The sequence below is a fragment of the Odocoileus virginianus genome, chromosome 14, assembly GCF_023699985.2.
Source record: "Odocoileus virginianus isolate 20LAN1187 ecotype Illinois chromosome 14, Ovbor_1.2, whole genome shotgun sequence".
NCBI classification, from domain to species: domain Eukaryota; kingdom Metazoa; phylum Chordata; class Mammalia; order Artiodactyla; family Cervidae; genus Odocoileus; species Odocoileus virginianus.
Genome location: NC_069687.1, coordinates 26,209,736 through 26,233,436, shown reverse-complemented (window position 1 = coordinate 26,233,436; position 23,701 = coordinate 26,209,736). Strand labels below are relative to the sequence as shown.

The following is a 23,701-nucleotide window of genomic DNA, read 5'->3' as shown; positions in this document are numbered from 1 at the left end:
ACCCCTCATAAGGAATGAAAACAGTGAGGGCGGTAGAAATGTTACCTGAGGAAAGAATGTGTCAAATGCTCTTAAGTAAATTAAAACATTTGAGATTTTGTTTTGTTTTGGTAAATGCTATTTTTGTTAATTTTTTGAAGTCTCCACTTCATAATGAAAAAATAATTTGAGTACCTAGGCAACCTCTTAAGTCTCCTAAAGGTTTTGGCGTTTGGAACTCCCTGGTTATACTATGCATATAATGAATTGTCTCTCTTGATGTGATAAATTATGCATTAGAATCATGGACAGATCAATCAGTGGAGCTGTGTAAGTGAAACACACAGCTTTTGGCAAAGCAAGTTCTGCATGTTTACATTTATCACCCAAATGCCTTGACTTTGATGCAGACCTTTGAGATGCATTTATTAATCATGATTTCATTAAAATTTTTGGCAAACTAATGACTTTTATTTGTCAGAAATATTGCTGATGATATACTGCTGGTGTCCAGAAACACTCATCTTCTTTTTGCTACTTAACCTTCTGTGTGATTGTTAAACAATAACTTGCATGAGACATCATACTTTAGATTACCAGAAAGGTCTTAGTGTCAGAACTAATCAGATTGTGTATTTGCTGATAGTGGAGTGGTGTGACTTTTTCAAGTACAGTTCCAGTTAAAGTTCACTTACAATACCTCATCTATTGAAGAAGCAAGAGTTCTGTAGGGGGAAAAATACTTTTACTGTTAATATGAATGGAATGATTAATGGTGCAAATTATTACTATTTTAATATATTTCAATGGTTGTGAAAAACTTGAGTTTGCGTAAACTACTAAAATAACCAAGTGCATATTCCTTTATGACCTATTTCTCATCTATAAATAAAAAACATCTCTTGTGATATAAAATCTAAGCAAGTTACTCTGTGGGGAAAGAAAATTGAACTTTTCCATAATCCTAAATAATTTACAATCTACTTAGCTAGACAAAAATTATTATGGAAAGTGATAAACTCATAAATTGTACTCTATATTTGTGAAATACCTAAAAATAATAAAACAGAAAATGGGAAAATGAATAATATAAAATATACTACTGTTACTTTAGAAAAAGAAAAAGATCTTTGCAGTTTTTTTTCCCCTAAATTATATTCAGTGGATGAAATTTATAATTAAACTAATAATAATCTGAAGTTCTTTGGGAGAATCTATTTCCCAGTGTTTAGAACACCATTATTGAAATATACTATCAAGTCAGTTTTAGGTTAAAAGGTTAACTGTGTAAGTATTTCTATTTCCATAAAAACATAAATTATTATAGCTTCATTTACTGGAAATTACTTAAAGAGTGGTTCAGTTAATTTTTCATGTAAAAATTTGTGTGGCTAATTAAAATCAGCCAGGTGAAAATGTTCTTGGACTCCTTGTTACTCATCTAAGAGTCCTCAATCTGGTATTGGTAAACACATATTTTTCTGACTAACTGGAAATAAACTTTACTTATTCTCAGGACCATGGTTTTAACCGAGGATAGGCAAACCGAGCCCTAAGCTGCCCATCACTAAAATTCCCCAGAATTCTTCAACTGAAAAAGAAGAAGGGCTTGTCAGAGCCAAGTTTCTTGCTCAATGCTATCTGTTTTTCTCATACATTCTCTTATTGTTGATTTACACAAAATGGGATATTTCCTTAGCTCATATTTCTTGATGTTACACATAGATATAAACCAGAAGAAACTTATAAAGTTTAAGTGGGTTTACTCTGAAGACAGATCTTTGTTTTCTTTATGATAATAGTTTTAACACATTGCAAGTTATAAATTATATGTGTGTATGTCTATGTGTGTAGGTGCTCAGTTGAGGCCAACTCTTTGTGACCAATGGACTGACTGTAGCCCACCAGGCTCCTCTGTCCATGGGATTTTCCAGGCAAGAATCCTGGAGTGGGTTGCCATTTTTTTCTCCAGGGGATCTTGCCAAACCAGGGATCAAACCTGGGGCTCCTGCATTACAGGCAGATTCTTTACAATCTGAGCTACCAGAGAAGCCAATATATATATATGGTTTTCAGTTTTCAGTTGGGATAAAATATACATCATCTTGACTCCATAATTCTGTTTTTCCTACATGAATCTATTCTTTTTTGTGATGAAAGTATTGGGCCATCAAGAAATTAAATAAATGAAGCATCAGCAAGGAGAGATTAGGAAAGGGGTTCATTCCAGGTAAACTTTCATTTTATTTGTCAAATTTTAGAAATCAAGAAATCAGCTGTTGCCATACATATAAAGAAAAAAAAATGTTTAAATATTGTTAAGTCTTCAATTTCAAAGAGTGTGCACTCTTTTTTGGGGAATCATACTATGTGTAAACACAATGGAAATGAAAAGAGTTAACTTTAAAATTGTATTCTTTTTTAACATAACTTCTATGCTTTCAAAATGCACAATGCAATAAAATTAAAATTAATCACCTTAGCCTGAGTTACATCTTACTATTTCATTTAAATGTAATGGCATAAGAAACATGAAAGTAGGTTGTTATAAAGATAGTTTATGTAAACTCTTTTCATGGAAAAAAAAAAGTTAACCTGGGCCTGAACTATGGACCAGTAGACTCCAGGTTATTTGGAAGTATGTGCTTCTTAACCTGAGGCAGAAAATGCACTTTATCTTATCTCCAGGAAGCTGACATAATATTTGTTTTTGGCTCATATCCCTTAAGTACCCTATTTCGCTTCCATTCTAGTTACTTTAGTCTGCCTAAGCTGAAAATATGTTTCCCTTTTCAACACAAGTGCTATTTTAATAACTCCCCTCAAGATCCAGGAAGAGAGAGAATTATCAGTCAGCTTCCTCCATGGCTTCTGTGGGGCAGAGATGAACCTGTTAAACATTCTGCAGTGATACCAAATGCATAAGGTCACTGACAGGGATTAGAACAAGAGAAGGAGAGGAAGATTCTCTCTTGACAGTGTGGAAGCCAGAGGCTATGGGTGAGGCTTGGGGACTCACATCATTGTCTACTACACATTGTTGAAAGTGGAACTCTTGGGATGAAGCTAGAACTTTATTTTGGAGCAAAAACTGCCATGGAAATTGAACAGCAGAATCGCTCATTTATAAATACGAAAATTGATGGTTAGAGAAGGTATACTTTATATGACATGTTTTTTAAAAAAGTAGTATACAGTGTGAATTTACCAAAAAAAAAATCTAAGCCTATTGTTCTTTAATAATATACATCCAACTAGTTCAATTTAAATAACATTTATTTATCAAGTGTCTTGGAAATTGACAATGGGCCACACAAACACACACAAAACTCTCATGGAAGTTACTTTATGTGAATTATATCGACAGATATTTGTGTAGTAACTATTAAATAGAATTTTCAAAGAATAAACTCTTGTGTTTCATAGGCTTTAAAATGCTGTGAATATTTTCCTTCAACCAGATGGTGCGTTAAATCACCAACAGTCAGAAACTCATTTATCCATTTTCTTTTAAGCCTTAGGCTAGTTGAAAAAACAAGACTTGCAATAAAATTACACTATAATATCCCATGTTTAAATTTTTTAAAACTTATATTTCTCAAGAAGTCCAGAATTGTCTTGCAGTAAAACCACTGTTAAAACCAATATGATAACCAAATAGTTGATAAAAGACTTGATTTCATGGAGGTTTTTTTCCCCATTGAGTATTTTACTTCCATGCATAAAAGACAAAATGATGAGTAATGAAGAATAACATCCTGGGAGGAAGCTGCATTGCTTGAGAAAATATAAGAATGCAAATTAAAAGCATGTCTCAGTTTTACACCTCACAAATTATGGTGGTGGACACAAATACCCTGGCTCCAAACAATGAAAATTTGGTCACTGTGAATCAGATGAGGAATCAGAATATCCAAAGCTGCATTTAGCTAGGCAATTTTATCTATAAACTGTTCAAATTGCATAGAAAGGATGATCTCAGAATTGAAAGCAATGATTTTGTCGTTAATTACTTTAATATTTAGTTTAATTGTCTGTTTTCCTCATCCCCTAAAGATGATTATAATGAACTGTCCCTACTCTTTTCCTAACCCCAAACATATGAAAACAAAGATTCACAATTCTAAAGAATGGCTGGTTTATAAAGATGAAAGGAACAGAATTGTGAATTAGTTTCCCACTTTCCATTGACACGTTAGCCAAATGATATTAACCTCAGCTTTGATACTGTGTGTGACTTTGTATGTTCTGCTTTTGTGTACTTTCTTAGACAATTAAACCAGGGTATTCCAAATGCTCCAAGGGAAGACTTGGTAACATACTTACAGCATGCAGCCTGGATAATAATATGAGTTTATAGATGAGACAGTGTCAAAGAATGTTATTATCATGAAGAAAAATAGAGTTGATCATTATCAGAACCACTGATGTACTAGAAAAAAAGTGGAAGGAGTATAAAATTTTACTTGCATCTGTATTTTACTTCCTGTAGATGAGCGTATTATATAGGAACAAACTATTCATTTTAAGATTGCTAAGGCATTTTGGTTGAACTGAAAGAAACAATACAAATCAAGGAACTGAGAAATGTATCCTTAAGAAAATGATTTATATCTGGGATATACTTAATTCTAAGGAGTACCTGATAAAGTGTTATTCCCATATTACTTTTTAAAATAATGATAACAGATAGAATTGTGGCAATGATTCTACATCAAAAGACATAATATTATTTACCATAATAATTTTTAAACATCCTAGAGTAATGCAGAGTGAACAGTAATATCTCTTTAGACTAGACCACGTGCAATATAGTTTTCGACTTGTTTGCCCAATTTGGTAATGTTATCCCTGCTGCACATGTCATATGTGGTCTACCAAATAACAGTAACATTAGGAATGTTTCCTGATGATAAAGTTAACAAAAATGTGAAGCTAGAAAACTATGGGAGTCATACTCTGAAATGCAATTGATATAAATGTTCTATAAATTAATATAAAGAATTTAACCTAAGATAGTGGTAGAACCTAGATGAATATTTTATTAGTAAATTAACTACATATGCACAAACATCTAAATGATAGACTATGGGGGTTCAGACACTAATTTTTAGTTTCTTCCTGACTACGACATTTTAAAACCCAGCACTAACTCTGTTCTCTTTTGTTTTGAATTTCTCTTCTGTTACTGATTCTAATTCATGCTATTCATGTCCATATCATCATGTTCTTGGCTGACCACACCCTATATTAGTATCCATATTACTATGCACAGATAATTCTAAGTCTCTAAATATTCAAAGTTTACAATAATTACATATTTTTCAGTCATACTTTTCAAAAGGGTTATTTTGCTCTAATCACCATTTTTTAAACACTACCATCTGTATTTTTGTGTGTGTTAAGAGGAACAAGTCATGATAGTTCTTATAATAAAACCTTCCAAATCTCAGCATCTTAAAACGATTTCTAGTTAATTCCATAGTTTAATGAAGATTGAGTGGCTCTCTTAGACATCTCCTCCATCCTCTTTTCCAAGCATTACATTTCATTTTTCTTTTAATACATAGAATGCCCTCACTTTTGCCCTAAGAGTGATAACACAAAATTTCATCACTCGATCTTCGCAGATAAATCCCCAATCTCCAGTTTACTCATAGGTTTTCCCATTAAGTCCAGATAGTTCTTTCCAGAAAAGTGACCTATGAATAATTATAGACAAATTTTTGCATGCATACACACACACACACACACACACACACACACACACACACTGTCTCTAAATATACATGGATGTAATGAGAAAAAATAACTGGAATGAAATCTCCTACTTGGAAAGAATGAAAGGCATGCAAAGAATCTGGCTCACCTGATTCTTGAAATCTGCAGAACTACTAATAGAAGTATCTAGGCTTCTTCCATTTTGTGGCTTTGTCATAATGTTATTCTTCAAATTCATCCTTGAGGACTGAGGCCAATATATATGCAGGAGAACAGACAACATTTAAGAAACCAGGCTCAAAATGTCATATTCCTGTGGCCAGAACAAAGTCACACTTAAAGGTAACTGGTAATTTATTCTTCTTGTGTGACTAGTGGAAAAGTGAATCATTTTTTTAGAAAATAAAATTATGTCTACTATACCACAATGGCCCATGTTCCTTCTCCCAGTAATCTACACTTCTCCTCTTTTTTAAATCTGAAATCAACATATTGATCCACCTATACTCTACTTTCTTCATAAAAATGAGTGATATTTTAGTAGATATGTTTGTTGCTAAGTAATAATTTCATGATTGAATCTAAACTGCAATTAATCCTGCCTTAGACAGGGACAAGAAAAAAAACATGATGCTTTTTGTGTAACATCATCAGTATCTTCTCTGACTACAGTGGCCAAGGGGATTTCATAGTTTGGGACTGAACTGTCCTTATCTAGAAAACAACAGAACTGGTTAGACATTGGTTTCTTACCTGAGTGATATTATCCAAAATTCAAATTATCTAGAATTATATCTGAAAAAAATTACTTTAGTCTTTTGAGTCAGATAAATGTGTTCTTTCTATTTTATAAGTGTATTTTTCACCTAGTGTTGAATGCATGGATTATGAAAAGCCATTTCTATAATTTCATCCAAGATTAGCTGAACTATATTAGAATTTTTAAGAGTTTACTTAGATTGATTTTAATCTTGCAGTGGACAAATCAAAAGTTGTTAGCAGTGTTCTGCCAACAGAAGTTGGCAAATAGTGCAGTGTGTGTGAGTTTTCTCAGTTGTGTCTGACTCTTTGGGACCTTATAGACTGTACCCGACCAGGTTCCTCTGTCCGTGGGATTGTCCAGGCAAGAATACTGGAGTGGGTTGCCATGCCTTCCTCCAGGGGATGCTGACCCAGGGATCCAACCCACATGTCCTGTGTCTCCTGCATGGAAGGCAGATTTTTTTTTTTAATTTTTATGCTTAATTAGAGGATAATTAATTTACAATATCGTGATGATTTCTACCACACATCCACATAAGTCAGCCATATGTATAGGTATGGCCCCTCCCTCTTGAACTACCTACCCACCTCCCTCCCCATCCCACCCCTCTGCTCCTGCTAAGTCTCTTCAGTTGTGTCCTACTCTGGGTGACCCCATAGATGGCAGCCCACAGGCTCCTCTGTCCTTGGGATTATCCAGGCAAATACTGGGAGTGTGTTGCCATTTCCTTCTCCAATGCATGCGTGCATCCTAGCCCTCTAAGTTGTCACAAAACACTGGTTTTGGGTCCTCTGCATCATACAACAAATTCTCACTGGCTGTCTATTTACTGCTGAGCCACTGAGGAAGCCCTTCATAAGGCGGACCCAGAAGCTAAGTGAGGATATTGCTTGATTAGCTATAGCTTACATGCCTTATTTGGGAAAGCCTAGTTTGCTGAATAATCGGTCCAGGATATTCATTGGAAAGACTGATGCTGAAGCTGAAACTCCAATACTTTGACCACCTGATGCAAAGAACTGACTCCTTGGAAAAGACCCTGATGCTGGGAAAGATTGAAGGTGGGAGGAGGAAGGGATGACAGAAGAGGAGATGGTTGAATGGCATCACTGACTCAACGGACATAAGTTTGAGCAAGCTCTGGGAGTTGGCAATGGACAGAGAAGCCTGACTTGCCGCAGGCCATGGGGTCACCAAGAGTCAGATACAACTGAGCAACTGAACTGACTGTGCTTGCTGTTTGTGATTGGCTGTGCTTAAATTTTGTTTTCTGGGATACGAATGCATTTACACATTGACTCTGGATTAGGTTTTTGTTAATTTACATAAATCACTGAGGGATTAGAGCCACCCCAGTCTAATGACTTTTTGTTTAATTGCTTTCAGTTCAGTTGCTCAGTTGTGTCTGACTCTTGGTGACCCCATGGACTGCAGCACACCAGGCTTCCCTGTCCATCACCAACTCCCAGAGCTTACTCAAATTCATGTCCATCGAGTTGGTGATGCCATCCAACCATCTCATCCTCTGCCATCCACTTCTCTTCTTGCCTTCAATCTTTTCCAGCTGAGGGTCAATTGCTTTAGCATGTGCAAAGATCTAGGCACAATATTAACAACAAAAATAGATGAACTCATTAAGTTTATTCATAGTGAACGAGTGTTTATGTGTAGAGGCATTTCCTAAGACATTTAATTACCTGCACTACCTTATGAAATGTATGCTCTTCTGTGTTGAATCATAAAATGAATGAGTGTAATCTACTGAAGCAACAAAAATATACCCTTAGACAACAGACTAGGAGCCATTATTTGATGTCATCCACTTATATACATTGTCTAGCCCTGGCTTTCCTGAATTGAGCAGGTGTTCCATTTTCCAAGTAGGGAGTAAGCATCAGGACTAAGTGCTGTAAAAACAACAGTAACAACAAAAATAAGTCATTTTTATACCTAGTTGGAGGTTATAATCCTAGAGAATGCAATGTTGAATTAAGCTTTATCCTGATTTTCTGAAAGTAAAATCATAACAGATCTTAATCCTGTGCTAAAATTCTCCACAGTGCTTTGAATTGAAGCATTTTCCAAAACACTGATGTAAAAAAACTTCTAAATAATATTTAGATAAGTAAATATCAAAGATAATATGAAAATTAAACCTATTTCTTTATGTATATTTAGTCCATTTGAGCCTAGCTTAAAATTTTCATCTAATGTCCATCAAACCACCTCAGCCAATTCTGAATAATCTCACCTGTGAACAAATATAAACTTTGATAGTAGCATGAGACAGATTGATTGTCTTAACCCACCATTTGGATAATAAGTCCTTGAAATTACTATACTTCTTTGAAACAAGATCTCCTAAGATATTTATATGTTGTCTGCTTAGGAGAGTTTACAGTTTTATGTGAAAGAAATAAAATCAATAATTAGCCTTATCTTCATTCCTACATACTCATTTAGACTCTAGAAATTTTAATATTTTAAGATTTGCCACTCAAAATCCTTAAGTTTCAGGAAATAGAAGAATACACTGGGCAATGAAGGAAAGTCTCTTAGGAAAATACAAGGGTGAGGAACCAAGGAAAATGGTACGTTTTCTTTTTCATACATATATTCTTTCTCCTTTGCTTGCTCAGTCCGTGAAAGAACTTTTCTACTTCATAGTACACACGGTATGCAAAAGGCAGCTGTGACATGGCTTATATTTCATATTCACTTTATGCAATCTAAGCTAACTAGAACAGTTAGGGAAGGTATTTAACAAGAAGAGGGTTTCCAATCATATTCGTACAAAACAAAAGAAAGAAAAAAGTCATGTTAGTTTTCCATAGAAATTTTGAAACTCATTATCAAAAGCAACTCTAATTTTAGTCTTCAGTTATTTTGCTTCATAATACAAACTTTAAAGACTGCAGAGATTTATTTACAGCTACATATGTGATATATATGCAATCCTATGTAGAAACACCTTGATATGTCAGTTTTGTTATTTCTAATCAATAAGAGCTTTGATGGAATTTTCCTGGGGTGAGAAATGGAAAGTTTAGTTGGAACTAAAATTAAGTAAAAGAAACAAAATCTATTCTAGACAAATTCTAGAAGCAGTGTGTGTATTTTATTGAAAAAATCATAGCTCAACAGATTGTTTTGTGTTAATCTACCATATTATCCCAACAGAGGTACCTGTTTCAAAAAACACTGCTCCATTTAAATGCTAATGTAGATACTGCTATGGAGATCTCTTAAAGATTATGGGTTCTGAATACTTTAGTTATAGAACATTTGGCCTTTATAGATAAAATTCCTTGACTTCAGTTAAAAAGCTGTATCTATAAATGGAAAATGACTTTGCCACTCTGTTGGTTCCTAATATTATTAAATATTTATTAAGATTCAGTAGTACACTAAGTATTTATGAAGTAAGAATAGAATAATATTTACTTTAATTAACCTAGTATCTGAAGTCTCTTAAGGGAGATGGATATAAGGTACACATGCTTCTGTACAGCATTTCTGGTTATAGATTGTGATTCACAATCACAGTAGCTCAGGTCTGTCATCTTTCTTATTATTATGGAATTAGTAATAATCACTGCAGATGGTGACTGCAGCCATGAAATAAAAAGATGCTTACTCTTTGGAATGAAAGTTATGACCAACCTAGACATCATATTAAAAAGCCAAGATATTACTTTGCCAACAAAGGCCTGTCTTGTCAAGGTTATGGTTTTTCCAGTAGTCATGTATGGATGAGAGAGTTGGACTATAAAGAAAGCTGAGCGCTGAAGAATTGATGCTTTTGAACTGTGGTGTTGGAGAAGACTTTTGAGACTCCCTTGGCCTGCAAGGAGATCAACCAGTCCATCCTAAAGGAAATCAATCCTGCATGTTCATTGGAAGGACTGATGCTGAAGCTGAAATGCCAATATTTTGGCTACCTGATGCGAAGAACTGACTCATTGAAAAAGATCCTGATGCTGGGGAAGTTTGAAGGAACTTCAAACTTTGAAGGAGGAGAAGGGGATGACAGAGGATAAGATGGTTGGATGGCATCTCCAACTCAATGGACGTGAGTTTGAAAGTAAACTCCAAGAGTTGGTGATGGACAGGGAGGCCAGGCATGCTGTAGTCCATGGGGTCACAAAGAGTTGGACACGACTGAGCAATTGAATTGAACTGAACAGAATTAGAAAAAACAAATGCTTAAAATTTCTTAAGTCCGTAATGGTAAGGTCCTTAAACTGAAGACAGGTACATCTTTGAGACTGCCCTTACTGCTAGCACAGTTTTGCTTTTCCTAATTTTTATTTTGCTGTTTATTCTGCTAAAGAATGAAGATATCCAAATTGATCAAAATTCAGTACATATATTCATGGTTCACATGAAGGTGCTGTAATTTCTCTGTAGTATATTGACTCACCAACAGTTAGAACCTCATGAGATTTTTTAAGATAAACTCTTTCCCTTTGCCAGAAGAAAATTATGGCTTATTGACAATGCAATGCTTTTATCAACCTGTCGGTTATGAGGACAGACAAGCTATCTTCCTTCTTTATTAAAATATTTTGTGTACTTATGTGGTAGGTAGCTCACCTTTTAAAGTGCAACATTTCTCCTTGAACTTCATGAGTAAATGCTACTGTTTTAATGTTAATAATACAAAATACACACAGACCAAACACTAGAAATACATTTCTACTGTTATTATTTCTAATCAGATAGTGGGAGAGGGGGAATGGCCCTTCAATACTCCTGTGTGGTGAGAGATGATTCAACACTATCCTACTTCTCTTTGAATTACTATGAAATTGGTGCAGTGGAGCATGATACCATCTGGCCGCCACATGACAGGAAATGCTTATTTGCCAATTAAATTTTCCTCTGTTCTTTTCTTATCAGGCTGTGTTATGCCCAGTGAAACTACTTGGTATCCAAAGGCAAATAGAGAAAAAGAAATCGCCTATTGTACTTTATCATGAAAATGATAATGATGATGATGGATGTGGTGGTGGGAATGATAATCCTGTTATATAATTGATCTGGGACCTCCTATATGCTAAGCATTGTTATCACTTTTAATGTATTATCCCACTTATTTATCACAATATTTCTATGAAGTAGCTGCTATGGTTATCCTCTTCTTAGACAAGAAAATTCATATATGGAGAGGTATAGCACCTATGTTCAAACACTGTGCATCTTACTGTAACATCCTCACTAATTCCATCCCATTTATAGAGTGTACACTCATTAACACTCTTATCAATATTTATGACCTATATCCTATATACTTTTATATATATATATACATATACATACACACACACACACACACACACACACACATATATATATATATATATATATACACACACACCATATGTTTATTTTAAAGAGTTTGGAGTTAACTTGAAGATATAAAAAAATAAATTATTGAACTCCAGTTTGAGATCTCCATTTTTACATCACTGATAGAGGGCATCTTTGTGTATTATCTTCTGTCTTCAAGTGATCACTCTTAATAAGGTTATTATACACTGTCTAGGAGTTATAGGTGAGAACATTCTGTTTAATATAAAATATTATGGCTTCCCTAATTTATTTATGCAAAGTAATAAACAAAGACCATGGTGCAATTTCCAGTACTTTACACTTTCAGTCATTTTCCTTAGAAAGTTTTCCATTTACATTTTAAATTGTTTTGGCTTAATTTAGCGACTCAGTTGCATACTTCCTAGTGTTCAGAAAAAATCAGTGGTCCAAAAGTCTTATAAAAGTATATATTGTTATGAACTGGCTCTAGGTTAGACTAGATTAAAATGGGAGACTATTTGGAAATCTACCATTTATATAAAGAGGTTTGCACTTACTTTATCTTCAGTGTAGCCTGAAATGTGAATTGCTCTATAAGAGCTATTATTTGCTGAGATTAGGGTAGTCCTATTAGATGCAGCATAAATAGTTAGATATTTGAGATTGTTCAAAGAGGCAGTTCAATAATTGAAGACAATCATCTTCTTTTACCTTCTCCCCAGGAGATACATAAGCTCCCTCTAATGCTAAATATTTGTGTTCTCAAATTTATATGTTGAAATTCTAACTCCTCTTTTGGCTATATCTGGAATTGGGACCTTTAAGAAGGTAAGGTGAAATGAGGTCACAAGGGTGGGTCCCTGATCTGATAAGATTAGTATCCAGTGAAGAAGAAATACCCAGGACTCCTCACTCTTCTCCATCTCCTGTCTTTCATAAGTAAATTCCTTTTATTTTTAACTGAAGTATAATTGCTTTACAGTGTTACATTCGATTCTGCTGTATAACAAAATGAATCAGCTTTATGTCTATACATATATATTGCACACTGCACTGTGCACATATATATATGTGCTGCGCTTAGTCGCTCAGTCATGTCCATGTCCGACTCTTTGCAACACCATGGACTGTAGACTGCCAGGCTCCTCTGTCCATGGGATTATCCAGGCAAGAATACTGGAGTGGGTTGCTATGCCCTCCTCCAGGGGATCTTCCCAAGCCTGGGATCGAACCCAGGTCTTCCACATTGCAGGAAGATTCTTTACCGTCTGAGTCACCAGGGAAGCCATGTATATATATATACTTCTTCCCTCTTGGACCTCCTTCCCAGCCCACAGTCCCACACCTCTAGGTGACCGCAGATTACCGAGCTGAGCACCTGTGCAATGCAGCAGCTTCCCACTTTCTAGCTGTTTTGCACACAGTAGTGTAATCATGTCAGTGATATTCTTCGGATGCCTCCCACCCTCCACTTCCTCCCTCTGTGTCCACATGTCCACTCTCTATGTCTGTGTCTTTATTCCTGCCCTGCAAATAGGTTCATCTGTACCATTTTTCTAGATTCCATATATGTATAAGGATTCATATATATTTGTTTTTCTGACTTTGTATCACAGACTCTAAATTACCACCCCCTGAATCCGTGTAGGGGACCAGGTTCAGATTTCACCTGGGAAGCTCCTGAGGTGGTTTCCCATGAACAAGCATACCTAGAGACATGCCTCTTTCTTTTAAATCCTCTACTTATTTTTAATTATTCAATCAGATCTTTTTGAAGTCAAAGGTGAGAAGTCAAATAGTTAATACATAAATGTCCCTCCAAAGCTTTGTAATAGAAAAACAGAAATGAGAGATTTTTATTTCCAGGTTTAGAATGGGATTAGGGCTGTTGAAAATTGTTGGATTATCTTTTTAGAAAAATGGCATACTTGAGAAAAGATCCTGGAACTAATTTAGATAGTAAAATATTCCTGAACTCAGTTGTATATTCACCCATTCCGCTCCATTTCAGATTAGACTCTTGCATGTGGGCAAGATAGGCCTTAAAGCAAATCTAGTCTGGCAGGCTAGCATGAAGCTGTTACTGGTTGTGAAACTGAATGTTTAGACATTTCAGTTAGATAGTTGTTTTATATTGTTATCTTTTACTAAAAGCGTCTGAAAGTATTTTCTACTTCTGAAATGGTGTCATTTAAATAAGAAGAAAGTAGATCTTTACTCTTACTAAGGCACTGACAAATCTTAAGCAACCTGAGAAGTTTTGATAGTCTATATGAACAATATTTTTTGATAATACTTATTTAGAGAGATTATAATATTGGAGAGCTCCTAAAGAGGTCATTAAATTCTTAACCTATATGAGACAGAAAGGTGAAATAAGATTTCAATATATTGACTAGAGAACTCTAGGCTGTTAATGCCCATGCTATAGCTGTGGCATTATATGAGACCTTATCATCTTTATTCCCTGTTAAGCTATAATTAGTATGACTGTACCGTTAGGATAGTAAGGATTAATTACACAAGCTATAAGTATGCTTTGTAAATGAACGATCACTTATTTATAGGTGCAGTTAATGTGATATTGATTCCCCAGCTTGTTGTGGAATCGGTGTTGAGTCTTGACATTAGTCAGGTAAAAAATTTTTTTCCTCAAGGATACAGCTGAATTAGTGAATGGCTTAATATTTTCTGATTTTGCACAAAACTGCTTTTACAAAATTCGAGGGATTATAATTTAGATTAAGCTATTTTAATGGATTCTGGAGGTGAAATTTTTTCATCTTGTGTTGAGGTTCTCTCTGGAAGTATCTGCCTCTGGAGAAATTAGATTCCATTAACTGTCTGATTCATTTAACCTGCAATTCTCAGAAAACAAACATACTGGCCATCACCAGAGGCTGAATATTTGAAGAAGAGACCACTTTGGTTTTATAAGCCTGTGAATTTTTTTTTTTTCATCTGCTCAGAGTTCTTAAGTAAACAGTATCTGACTATTTACTCTGTGCCACAGAAGGACGGTAAAAAAATGCCTCCACTTTTTGGAACTTACCCAAATTAAAGAAAGAAAGTTTCCATAGAAATATAGCTGAATGAGACAAGTGCTCGGGCCTGGTGCACTGGGAAGACCCAGAGGGATCGGGTGGAGAGGGAGGTGGGAGGGGGACCGGGATGGGGAATACATGTAAATCCATGGCTAATTCATTTCAGTGTATGACAAAAACCACTGCAATGTTGTAAAGTAATTAGCCTCCAACTAATAAAAATAAATGGAAAAAAAAAAAAAGAAATACAGCTGAAATTTCAGTCAGCTATGTGTTCCACTACATCTGTGTTTTCTAACTTTTTCTCCCTCTAAATATGCTTTTCTTCTCTGAGATACCTGTCTCCTTTATGCATACTGTTACCTAGTGGTCCTTTATTTTACCTGACCACCAAAATCCACAGAGAAAGGGCATATGCCATCGTTACAGCTTGCATAGGTAAGGTTTGAGATTTTGCAGCTGTAATTGTGCATGTGTCAAACACTCCCCTGCCTTCTTCTGCATTCGTGTATGGCAATTGCATGCTTTACTCAGTCCCCCAAGTAATTCAACTTTGGGGTGAAAAAAACACATGCTAAATAGATATTAGCAAATTGAATGTATTTCAAAGTGAAGTGAAGGCAATATAAGCATCAAGAAAACATCAAAGATTCTTAGGACTGTATGTTTAGGCCAGGTGAAAAATAGTTCATGTCATTCTCTTGGTTCCTTCTGCATTCTGCTTCACATTGAGCTGAAGAAAGTTAAAAAGCCAACATTCTGCTAAAAAGTAATTACCTGAGACTTCCCTTGTGGTTCAGTGGTAAGACTCCGCACTGTTAACACAGGGGGCCTGGGTTCAATCCCTGGTCAGGAAACTAGATCCCACATGCCACAGCTAAGACCCAGTGCAGCCAAATACATCATTAAAAATAAAGAATACTAAAATCTTCATGCAAATAGTTTTAATAGATCTAAATGGACTTATATACTCATTTACATTTTGTAAATTTTCACTAAAATTATATATTTTTTAAATGTATGAAAAGTTTAAAAATCCTGAAAGTAGCTGACTTTGTCACCTGGAAAGTTTCTCCTCAGTAACCACAGCCTTCATATGTACACTGCATAACCTGAGAAGGTGTTGAACAGGTGATGAAAGATACTTTACACCAAAGGAAAGAAAATTAAAAAAAAAATTGTACTCATATTGTTTTATTCATTTTATAAACTTCCTATAGGATTCTTTAAAATTAGTACAAAATATAAAACTAAGTAGGCTAGAAATCTAAGAACTGCAAAGTCAAGACCATGGTGTAAGAATTTCTATGTTAGTTCAGGGTACTTGAGTTTTGAGAATAAGATAAAGCCAAGGTGTGGAGTTAAGGGCACTAAGGTGTGCAAGCTATTGCCTCCCCAGGATCTTCTATCATAAAGCCTCCTAAGACCATTGAGAAGACTGATCCCTTCTATTAAATCACTGGTGGATACTATTGACCTGACTTGGTAGTTAAACTGTGGAAATTCTAACAGCTTACATAAGGTATCTCATTAGAGAAATTTATCTTCTCCGACAGCCAGATAGTATTGTGATCATGAAATAATGGGACAGAAAATAGTCTGTCTTCATATACTTGGTAGTGAATTTTTTATAAACATCTCCCTGTTGTGTAGTAATGTGAAAACAAAACAAAAATGGTTTGGGGGGTGGGGGGCTAGATATGTCACTCCAGGTTTATTGATTACTGTTTTATGAAAATTGGCCAAGAAATCCCTTTGGATTTCAGTTTTGTATCATACGAAAGAGAACTTAAAATAGCCTTTATTTTTCTTTTTATTTCACAGGAATTTTGTAAGTAATCAAAGTGTTTAAAGTGGGTGCATATGTGTAAACAACATTTTGAAAAAGGTTAACATCTAAATGTTAGGCAAGATAAATATAAAAACAAATAGCTCTAAAGGGATATTTGTTCACTTTTCCTTGTGTAGGCAGGTCATCTGTGTTAATCTTTTAAAATCTTTTGGTTTTATATACTACAGTATATTCATTCTTCATGCCCAAGTCACTCAAACTGAACATGATTTTATTGACTGTTTGTAGCATGTGGATACTGGAATAGGCAGGCCTTTTTAAAATTTAATGTCTGCACTTAGTCTGTAGTTATACTTTGTATTTTGATCAAAACGAGGTTGCGTTTTTGAAACCCTGACACTGGTGTTTTGATCACATCAGGTATCTTACTTCTTTTCTATCATACCAATGTTTGTTAGACAAAGATTGTTGTTTTTCACCTCCCACAGCTGTATACTCCACTTGCCGTCACTTCAGGTCATTACAATTTTAAACACAGGGAGCCTTGACAAATCTGTGCATGAAAGGTATGTGTCTTGTTTTTTTTTTCTATTCTCATGTTCAAGTCCATTAGATAAATGTTATCCCTCGTGAACTTGGACGTATGGGGATATCCTCCTTCATACTCCCCCCAAAATCTCACTGGGTTTAGAGATTGTGGCCTTATTAGATGGTAAATTTTCAGCATCAGTAACATTTTGGAGGCTGATTGTCCTCAAATTCAACCTTTAGGAAGGGTGAAATATTTTCCTTTTTGAAACGAAAGGTAACTGATATCAAAATTTTAGTAAGTTGCTTTCTTTTCAAACATTTATAAATAACATCTCTAAATGGTAATACTAAAAACAAACAAACAAAAAAACCCACCAAAACACTATATAGCTATCCTGAAGATGGATTGCATATATCATCATTACCGTTCTATGATGTTTTCCTGGTTAGGGGAGCTATGTTCTGGTTGATTGAGCTGTCCTCATCTCTGAAGGGCAGTGCAGTGTTCAGTAGTAGGTTTGCGGGTGTTGATGAGTTCCCTATGTCTTTGGGCAGTCCTTCTGGCTTTGGCAGTGTTAGACACATCTATTTCTGTAGCCACGTTCAACCCCCCTAGGGCTTCCCAGGTGGCACTAGTTGTAAAGAACTCACCTGCCAATTCAGGAAGAATAAGGGATGCAGGTTCAATCCCTGAGTCAGGAAGATCCCCTGGAGGAGGAAATGGAAACCTGCTCCAGTATTCTTCTCTGGGAAATCCCATGGACAGAGGAGCCTGGGGGCTACAGTCCACGGGGTCGCAAAGAGTCAGACATGATTGAAGTGAATTAGCGCGCACACACACAAACACACACACACACACACACACACACGTAGATAAGGTCCAGAAATGTATGTGGTTTGGGGGGTGATCGTCTCCTGGAGCACGTGGCACTTCCAATATATACTGGAATCAACCTTAAAAAAGGTAATTTGTTCATAGATGTTGTATGTTCATAAGAAATACTAAGATATGCATTTAATAAGTGGTTACCATGTTTCCTGTAACATGTTTCCTGTAACATGTTTCCTGTTTTATACAAGGTATATAATCTTAGGTACTATGCAAAAATAAGTTTTATTTTATAGAACCTTTTAAGTATCTATTTTTAAATGAAAGACTTGAGGTATTAAGAGCTGGCTGAAATTTTCACAGCCAAAAAGATGTAGTCCCTAGATTCAAAGTGAGGAAGAAATTTTGCCCTTATTCACTTATGCACAGCTTCCTTCATGCCTGAAGTCTATCTATTTTCCTTATACACCTTCCTAGTGGAGCAGACATACAACAATAAGTAAATTAAATTCACTTACATTTTTAAAGATTTTAACTTCTCTCAGAATATTTCAATACATGTACATGCAGTGTATATGACAGTGATGCATATGGCAGAATAAACATCTGTATCTTTAGGACTGTGTCAGTATTTAAGTGAATATGTATATTCATGTGCTTGGCCCACTGCATTTGTCTCTCCATCTAGAACTGGAGTTGACGTGCCTATTTTACATATTCCATTTATCTGTTTGATTGTTATTTGTCAGTTTCTCTGTCTAGCAATCTACTTTAATATGCATCTAATGTGACTACATATATCATTGCTCAACCTCAAAATGCTTGCTATGTCCTATTTCATTTTTCAACTCTTCCCTCATCTAGAAGATTTAACGGTTTCTAAAATAATGGCAATGGAAGCAATTCATACTCTAATGGAATTAATCTGATATACTTGAGAATATAGTAGTATGTATTTTTTCCTCTTTCCCCTTATTATTTAATGTAGATATAATACTGAAATCAGGGTTGATTGTATTAAGTATACATTTACTATTAATATTTATTTTCATTATAAACATATATTTAAAAGTGTATAGGCATGTTAACCTCAAACAATTTATGTCACTTTAGTACCATATCTCTCTGGTCCTTCATATCCAACTCATGGGCTACAATACAGTGCTTTAAAGGGCATAACTTATGTCCCCAGTGCTTTTTCATAAGATTCTAAGAAGCTGATGTAAGCACATTTAGCAGAAGCAGTAGCAAATTCTTGTAATAGCTAGCTTGGGCAATAGACCCACTAAGGTGTGTAACCCTGCTCCAATGATGACTTACAACCTTGGTCAAGATACTTAAATTTTCTAAAACTCACTTTTTCTCAAACAGAAATCACACAAGTTGTTTCAAACTGTCACTATGGGATTTCTGCTTCTGGCTATAAGGCAATAATTGCCACCAGATCACCTGTAAAAAAAGAAAAAAAGAACATGTATACCAAAGGACTAATTTTCAAATGTTTGACATAAGCTAAAAACAAATATTCTAAAGATAGAGCTGACTTATTAAATTAGCTATCTGTCCCTCCAAAAAAACTTAAAATTTATTCTCAACATTATAGCATTAACAATGGATAGCATTCAACAAAAAATTACTAGATATACAAAGAAGCAGGATAAATCTAACTGTATTACAAATATATGCAACAAACATATTGACTGAGGTGACAAAAGTAGTGCTGACCTAAGTTACTTTGAAAAGGATTGGAGTCTGTAAATCCAAAGGCAGATAACTGGACATAAACACTGTATATTAATTCATGATGTTGCTTACATTGAGAGCACAGGTTAACAATATTAACACTCTAATCATGTATGCGGGACTGAAAAAAGTGTGTAAATTAATGCCATAAGGTGAGAGCTAAAGTTTTCACTTGTGGAATGGAAATTTATAGATAAGCCTGAACAGGAAGTTAAAATGAGGCATGGGGTAATGAATTCTAGTTGGAAACATCAGAATGAATTTGTGCATAGCTTAATATAGATACAGATGTTTGAGTATAGAAGTGTATATAGATAAGTGAAAATATGTAGTAGTATACAGGAGTATATTTCCATGCTCTTTTCAGCTGAAAGAGCCTGGAAGTAAAAACTCCAGTATCAACAAGTATCCCCAGCACTCACATCTTGATTTCTGATACCATTCTCTAACAAAAGGAGCCAAGGTTTCCTAGAGAAATGGCTGATTTAGTATTGGTTCCCATAATATGCAAAATATAAAAGATGAGAATGGAATATGTTACAAAAAAACATTGACCCAACTGCCACACACACATTTGTGGGAATATGGTGAAGATCCATAGCTGGTGCAACTGAAAGAACTCCCAACATTTTGAGTGTAAAATAAAATAAAATTGCATAATGACTCCAAGTAAAACATTTGAGTCCAAACTGATACTAGTAAATGATTTAAATATATAAATAAATGGGGAAAATAAAAAATTTCATGTGTAAAACAATTCCAGTAATATATGGACATAGTCTGCCTTCAGGGAATTTGTGCATAAATCCCGACTTCTTCGGTGTGGGCTGCCACAGTAACCTTCTTCTGAAGAGAACAATACAGGAAGTGAGGAAAAAAGAATTTTAGGGTGGAGAAACTTGGCAAATGCTGCCTTAGCCTTGTGATCAAGGTCAGCATAAAAAGTGTTAATTTATGTTGATAGTACGTACGCTTATTATGGTGTGATGAAAATGGCACTTTACCTGTGTTTTCTTCTTTTCCAAACACATAGCCCTACTATAAACATGAGAAAAATATCACCAAATCCCAATACTGTACCTGAGCAATCCTCCTAGAAACCATCCAGATGAGAAAAAAATAAGGACAGTCTAAGAAATTGTCACAGATGAAAGGAGCCTAAGGAAAAAATTCGCATTCAAATGTAATGTCCTATCTTGGATGGAATCCTAGAACAGAGAAAAAGGCATTAGGTAAAAATCAAGGAATTTGGAATAAGCTATGTATTCTAATTAATAACAATATATCAATATAGTTCATTAACTGTAATAAGTGAAGTGAAAGTCACTCAGTCGTGTCTGACTCTCTGTGACCCCATGGACTATATAGTCAGTCCATGGAATTCTCCAGGCTGGAATTACTGGAATGGGTAGCCTTTCCCTTCTCCAGGGGATTTTCCCAACCCATGGATCGAACCCAGGTCTCACGCATTGCAAGCAGATCCTTTACCAACAGAGCCACAAGGGAAGCCCAAGAACTCAACTGTAATAAGTAGACCATAATAATGTAACGTGTTAAAAATAGGAGAAACTGGGTAATATGTGCACAGAAACTTTCTGTACTGTCTTTATACATTTCTAATCTGTTCTAAAATTAAAGATTTTTTTAAAATATCAAAAGTAAAACAGAAGATTTGTACATATATTATCAACTAACTCAACCTAATTTTCTTGGTGCAACAATACAGCTAAAACCTGAAGCATATGTATTTTTTTTTAAAGTATACGTGAAGCATTTGCCATAATAAACCATATGCTAGACTTTGATATTCACCTCAATTTGAAATGACAGATGCATTCTCTGGCCTCAGATAAATTATTTTATTGATTAAAAACCCAGAAAAATATCTTTAAAAATATCCAAACATTTGGAAACTTAGAAACCATTCTAGTGTATGTATGTGTCAAAAATGAAATAATAAGGCAAGTAGAATTTATTTGGTTGTGAAGATTTATGTATCTTTATTATCAAAGATACAACTTACCAAAATTTGGGGATGCAGTTAGAGAATCTGAGAGAAAAAGATATGTACCACAAAATTACTGTATTAGAAAACAATAAGATTACAATAACTGATATTGATAGAATAAGAGCATTATCAATAGACTATGTAAACAATAGAGAATATCAATTAAACCTAGATCTTCAGAAACACCAATAAAATTCAAAATCCTTATTTAGACTGAAACTATAGTGAGGAAAAATATATACTTAGATGTTAATGATCAATGTATTATCCTTATACATTAATTTATGAGTACTTAAAAATAAATGATAGATAATTATTTGTGATTCAAGATTAATATGTTGCCAGATTTGAAAGGGGGTCGAAGAGGACCCTCACTTGTGGGCCTCGATTCTTGGTATGGACACAAAGAAGAATCTTATGAGATTATGAGCAATCATTATGAGTAATGAGAGGTCTTACCCCTGGCAAAAACAAGTTTATTGAAGAAGGAGAAGAATGAACAGAAAGAAAACCTGTGGTAGAAGTCGATCAGGCCAAGAGAGGCACTGGCATTGAATTGATGAGGTAAGGGGGTTTTTCAAGACAGGGCCTTTACATATTCATCTAGACAGGCGTGGACTGATAGTTTTGATTGACAGTTGCAAGTTACATGACGACATGCTGTTTTGAGCATGGCTTTTACATAATTCAGTCTGTTGCAATCAGATATATGTATGTATGGAATATTTATGAACCCCTAATGATGCTTTTGAACTGTGGTGTTGGAAAAGACTCTTGAGAGTCCCTTGGACTGCAAGGAGATCCAACCAGTCCATCCTAAAGAAGATCAGTCCTGGGTCTTCATTGGAAGGACTGATGCTAAAGCTGAAACTCCAACACTTTGGCCACCTCATGCGAAGAGTTGACTCATTGGAAAAGACCCTGATGTTGGGAGGGGTTGGGGGCAAGAGGAGAAGGGGACGACAGAGGTTGAGATGGCTGGATGGCATCACCGACTTGATGGACATGAGTTTGAGTAAACTCTGGGAGTTGATGGACAGGGAGGCCTGGCGTGCTGCAATTCATGGGGTCGCAAAGAGTCAGACACGACTGAGTGACTGAACTGAACTGAATGAACTCCTGGCTGCCTAAAGGTCACTTGAGGACATAGCCTGGCATTGGAAAAGCCCCTCTGGTTAGTTTGTATCCTCTGTGCCTAGAGTGCGGTGCTTAAGAGTTAGAAAAGTCTCTGGTTATTTTGTAGAATATCTGTGAGCTCCCCTGGGAGTGTCTGGGATGGGGTTTAGAGATAAGCTTGCATCCCTTTCAGCTTGACTCATGGTTAACTGCCTACCTAAAAAATAGCTTTAAACAACTAAGTAGCTATTTTATAAACATACAAAATAAATATTATATATACTACTTATTTATAATAATTTTAAACAAGTTGTATATATAATATTAGTTTATAAAATTTAATTGCATTTTATTAAAAAGCAAACATGGAAAATAGAATCAAAAATGTAATCCTTAAGTGATCAATTTATTTCTAGTTTCAATAAAAACAAACACAAAAATAGCTGAAAGAAAAGAGACAACCTTAATTAATGATGAGTTGTACAGTATTCATGCATTTGATGACTTAAGTATTGATAAGATATGTATACTGTCATAGTGATGTGTAATTTCAAAGAAATCCTACTCAAATACACTGTCCTTTTTAAATAACAATTGAGAAACTGATTCTAAAGTTTATATGGAAATGTAATGGACCTAGAATAGTGCAGATTTATTTGGAAAAGAACAGTATTAAAAGGGCAGATATTTTAAAAAAAGGACACATCTTGTCTGTCTTAATCAATTGATGTAAGTTATAACTGATAATATGATATCTATGCTGAGAGCAGACATACAGATAACACAACAGAATAGGGAATTCCTTCATACCTGTATGTCCAATTAATGCCTGAAATGTACAAAAACAATTCAATGAGAG

The 23,701-nt window shown here is 35.0% G+C and overlaps 1 pseudogene; it reads left to right on the top strand.

Moving 5' to 3' along the window:
* Positions 1-23,701, top strand: part of LOC110148497 (large ribosomal subunit protein eL8 pseudogene) — an 87,637-nt pseudogene that overhangs the window by 46,161 nt on the left and 17,775 nt on the right.